This window comes from Alligator sinensis, unplaced genomic scaffold (assembly GCF_000455745.1).
Source record: "Alligator sinensis unplaced genomic scaffold, ASM45574v1 scaffold1065_1, whole genome shotgun sequence".
NCBI classification, from domain to species: Eukaryota; Metazoa; Chordata; order Crocodylia; family Alligatoridae; genus Alligator; species Alligator sinensis.
Genome location: NW_005842812.1, coordinates 686341 through 691600, shown reverse-complemented (window position 1 = coordinate 691600; position 5260 = coordinate 686341). Strand labels below are relative to the sequence as shown.

The 5260-nt window shown below is 57.5% G+C and overlaps 1 pseudogene; it reads right to left on the bottom strand.

The window, feature by feature from the left end:
- LOC102381929 overlaps positions 1-3284 on the bottom strand; it is a 5702-nt pseudogene extending 2418 nt beyond the window's left edge.
- Between the last annotated feature and the right edge of the window lie 1976 nt (positions 3285-5260).

Sequence of the window (5260 nt, the reverse complement as noted above, 5' to 3'; positions counted from 1 at the left end):
TCCGGGCCTGCCGACTTAAAGGCATCCAGTTCTTCCAAGTGCCTCTGCACCATCTCAGGGTCTACGCGTGGCAGTCTGGCGCCTTGCTGCTGCCTCTCTACAACCCCAGTGAGAGCTTTGTCCTGCCCCTCGCTTAGGAACACTGAGGCAAAGCATTCAATAGGAACACTGAGGATGGCATTCAATGTAGAGAAATGCAGGGTACTCCACCTTGGGAGAAAAAAACAGCATCATACTTATAGGCTCGATGGCGCTATGCTCGCTAGCCCCACAACCGAAAGAGACTTGGGGGTTTTGATTGACCACAAGATGAACATGAGCCCCCAGTGCGATGGTGTGGCCGGCAGAGCAAACCAAACTCTGGCATGCATCTACTGATGCATCTTGAGCAAATCCAGGGGCATCATCCTCCCACTTTATTTCACCTTAGTGAGGCCGCCACTGGAGTACTGCATCCAGTTTTGGGCCCCCCCCACTTCAGGAGGGATATGGATAAGCTCGAGAGAGTCCAGAGGAGAGCCACCCATATAATCAAAGGCTTACAAGGAGAGGCTGAGGGACATGGGACTCTTGAGCCTGGAGAAGAGAAGGCTCAAGGGGGGACTTGGTGGCTGCCTATAAGTACATAAGCGGGGTGCATCAGGATCTGGGAGAACAGCTGTCCCCAAGGGATAACTAGGTCTAACGGCCACAAGCATCTCGAAGACTGATTCAGACTCGATATAAGGAAAACCTTCTTTCCAGTCCGAGTGTCCAGGGTCTGGAACAGACTCTCCCAGCGGTGGTGTGAGCACCTACTCTGGACTCATCCAAAAGGGGTTTGGATGTGTATCTTGCTGGGATCATCTGATCCCTGCAGACTTCCTGCCTTTGGCGGGGGGCTGGACTCGATCTCGCAAGGTCCCTTCTAGCCCCTAATGTCTATGAAATCTATGAATACGACCTGGCAAGCGGTTCCTTAGATGTTACAGCAGCCCCCTTTGGGGGTACCAGGCCTCGGCCCTCCACCGCCTGTGCGGGAGGTTACTTTCTGGATTCCTCGTTGCTCCAACAAGAATTCCAGGGCTGCTCCTGTCTCGCCAGCGTGGCAACGCAAAACACGCGCTCTCTTCGCTTGTCTACTCCTTTTGCAACTTTCTTATCCCAAATTGTCCAATCCCCTGGCTCTGTGCCAAGCATTTCTTCTATGGTGCACCCGTCCCCTTGCACTGTGCCAGCCAATTTCTCATAGGGAAGCTGCTGTGCCTTGCTTGCCTCCTGCTTGATCGCGGCACTCGCCTCTCCCAGTGGCACAGCAGGTGCTCTGTTCAAGGTTGTTGGTCAGCTCTGGGAAGGCTTGGACTATGGCTAAAAACCCTTAGCATAACTCAGTTTTCCCGCTACGCCAGCCTCTCCCGGCCCACAGCCTGAGCCTCTGCTGGAGCTGCCAAGTCGCAGCGCCAAGCCTCCCTTTGCTCCCCGACCTGCCCCTTCCCCCAGGCATTGGCCGCAGCGATGCTATTGGAGCTTTTGATGTCCAGGATCACCGTCTGCAGCCTCCCCAATGTCACCTGCCTCCACGCCGTACTCAGGGATGCCGCAGCCCCCTCCACTTAGGGCCAGCTTCCCGCCCCCTTTGCTGCTCACACTGACAACGCGGCCCCGGGCTCCCCGCACCAGGGGCAGCAGGCTCAGCATCACCTCTATCAGCCCCGCCAGGTTGACGTCCAGCACCCTGGTGAAGTCGGCCTGGCTCAGCTCGTTGGGGCCAAAGCAGGGGTGGCTCCAATGCCAGCGTTGTTCACAAGCCTCCAGAGCCCTGCGGAGGGCACGAGAGCTGTGGGCTGGCTCCTTCCCTGGCCCAATTCAGTTTTTTGGGATTTTTTTAGAGAGACTTTTTCGAGTTCCAGTCCAAATCAGCGAAATCAATTCCAAATCCACGAGTCAGTCATGAACCATACATGACCCGAGTACTGGCAAAGATCCTCCACCCCACCTGGGGCTTCAGATGTTTTCAAATCCTTTGGCAGGCCTCCTACATGCAGGCCCAAGCACAGAGGCTTGGGGTTTGGATGCCCCCAAGTTTCACTTGCTCTCAGCCAAAAGGCCCCAGGGGCAAGCCAGGAAGGAGTTTGCCATTTCCATAAAGTGGGCGTAAAGCCAAGACCTTGAACGTGGGAGAGTAAATACACATTACTTCCGCAGGTACTACCCCGTATCAGAAAAGCGGTTTCACCCGGGTGTGACTAGGAAAACCGCCCAGGTGGTCACGGTGTTTCCCCTGCCAGGGCTGGCTCCTTACCTGGCCCAACCCAGCTCCCAGAGCAGGAGCTCCGTGGCTCGGCCCTTGCCCCATGCCTCCCCTGCGCGCTCTGGTGGGGCAGCCGACCCCTCCTGCCCTGTGTTATGGCAAGAGTCCGGTTTTGACTCTACAGAAGATTTCTTCAAGCCAATCCCCTTCCCGGGCAGGACTGTCCTGGGCAGAGGGAGGTTGGTCCCAGCCTGTCCCGTTCTGCAGCCCGAGCCTCTGCTGGAGCTCACAAGGAACAGGGAAGGGCAGCAGGGGCTGGGGCACAGAAAGGGTCCCCAGGCAATGACCAAGGGCCGAGGGGCTGCAAGAAGCCAAAGGTGCAGGGGGAGGTCACGGGATCTGTTCTTTACCATCTTAAGCGCTCCCCAGGGATGAGTGGGACAGTCAGGGTAGTATCCCCCTGTGAGGGTCCCGTGGGGCTTTAGGGATGGGCCGCAGAGAGGCAAGGAGCAGAGTGGTTTGAAGGGCTTGGAGTGAATACGACTCCTTTCTCCAGCTGCCTCCTCCGACCCGTCTGCCTTTGCCCCAGGAGACAGCAGAGTCTGAGCTGCGGGGACCTGGGCAGTGTCACTCAGGGCCTTGTGCTCTTATGTACATGGAGGCGCTGGACAGGGAGCCGAGATCAGAGCTTGAGTGCGTGGGGACCAGCCCACGACAGCACAGGGCAGCACCACGAGTCACCTCGGGCTTGCACCTGCCCCTTTACTCAGGTGGTGGCCGCGGCGATGCTGCCAGAGCAGATGAGGTCCAGGATTACTGTCTGCAGCCTGCCCAATGTCGCCTGCCACAGCTGCTCGGCCCCCTGCTCCGTCAGACACGCCGCCAGCACCCACAGCCCCGGCCCGGCCAGATCCATGGTCAGCAGGTGCCCGAAGCGGGAGTCATAGCCCGTGATGAAGACATGTTTGTCTGGGAGGTTCCTGACCGTCTGCTGCTCCTGGTGCCATCGGCGCAGGACATAGAGTGCCGGGAGGGCCGCCAGGTACAGCCACATCCTCATGGGCAGCTTCTGGTTATGAAAGAAGTTACTTTAAGCCGAAGCAGCTTCTGACTCCTGGCTGCTGTCAGCAAAAACTCCTTGTACCTGTAAGGCAGAGTCTGGTCTCTCCAGCAATGCTCCAAGCGAGAAGCTTGCACATACGGGCCAGAGCAGCCACATGCCTATGTCTGGCAGGGGGCATGCCAGGACCAAGGTAATGCAGTTAAAATGGCACTGTGTAGTGGAGGGTTGCAGCCCTGTCTGCCTGCGGACAGGGCTCCCTATGAGAGTCTCATGGCCAGCTTCCAGTGGGAGGATCTTGGCTACACGCTGACTTTATGAAAATGGGAGACTCCTCCCCAGCTTGCTCCTACAGCTGTACGGCTGAGGGCAAGTGAAATCTGGGGGCATCCAAACCCCAAGCCTCCAGGCTTGGGCCTTCAAGTAGGATGCTTGCTAATGGATTTGGAAGTATCTGAAGCCCCAGGCTGAAAAGTCTGGGCTAAAGGATACTTGCCGGTAGCAGGGCCACATATGGTTCTTGAGTGATTGAAAGGATTTGGAACTGATCTGGCTAGACCTGGGACACGAAAACATTTCCTTAAAAATAAAATTTTTAAAAGGCTGTGTCTGGGCAGCACAGAGCTGGGCACCCACATGCGCCCACGGGGAACATCTATAAATGTGTGTCCTGGTGTCAACATTTCTGCCTGAGGAGGGAGGCAGGTCGCAGGTGTCCTCCTGCATTCTCCTGTCCTTGCATCTTTGCTCTGGCCATGTATCCTTTGCAGCAGAAAGGATAAACAACTGCCCAGGTCAGGAGGGACCCGGCAGTGGAGGGAGGAGCTGAGAGAGCAGCCGGAAAGCGTGTAAAAGTGTGTCCTGGTGTCGACGTTTCTGCCTGAGAAGGGAGCTGGTCTCTTCCCCTGTTCTTTTTTCCTTGCATCCTGGCTCAGGCTGCTTATCGTCTGCAGTGAATCCTAAGCCAGGAGATGTCCGGGCCTCTCACTTGTCCGGCTGGCCCTGGGGGCTGGAAGGGACTTGCTTTGTGGGGCCTTAGCTGAACCAAAGAGCAGAGAGGGGCAAAGGCGCCAGAACCAGCGGACCTGGCTCATTCCCACCTGATGGGAGCAGGAGAAAGTGCCGATATAACCGTGGTGGGAAGCAACCCCTCTTCCCCACCCCCAGTACCGAGCGGGGGCCATGGGTCACAGAAGGCGCTGGCTGCCAATGGCTGCTATGACCCAAGCCGCCCATGTGCTTGTTACAGGCTTCAAAGCCAAGGGGGTTGCCTGGTGGAAAGATGTGGACCAGGACAGACCCAGCGTTGGCAGGACCCAGCAGCTGGGTCGGGGATTAGGCATAGCTCTCTGGGGAGAACCTGGGGACTGGCAGGCAGAGGGGGCTGTCATCGCTGGTTCCTGGAGCCTTGCCCCATTGTCACTGCTGCAGGCTTGAAACCAAGGCCCCGTCCTTCCAAGGAAGCTCTGAGCCCAGCCTGCCTTGGAAACCGTGACGCGTCTTGCAGGGCTGGTAAGAGCTGCCCCCTGAGAGCACGGCATGGATGGACCTTGCCTTGGAGGGAGGCCTGATCTTGCCCTCACCCCAGAGCTCAAACTTCATTGGACCCTGTCCCCCAAAGTGCCTACAGCTGTCAGCTCCGGAGAGTGGCCACTGTGTGGGTGTCCCAGGCTGGGGAGGGAGAAGAGCTCATGTCCTGGGAAAATGCCCAAGGTGGAGGCTGACGAAGGTGGCTTTGTTTGGCATTGCCTGTAGATCGTGATGTCCCTAAAGCTCAGGCACTACCTGCACTGGCAGGGACAATGGCCTGGCCAACAAGTCTGCATGGAGTCGCTGAGAAAACATGCAACCCCCCTCCCACCACAACCATAGAGTCCCCAGGGTTCAGCCTTGCACCCGCCACCTTTATTTCTTTGTTACACGCTGAACAGTCTCTGCCGCGTCCCCCCATGGTGGAAACGTTGCTCCAG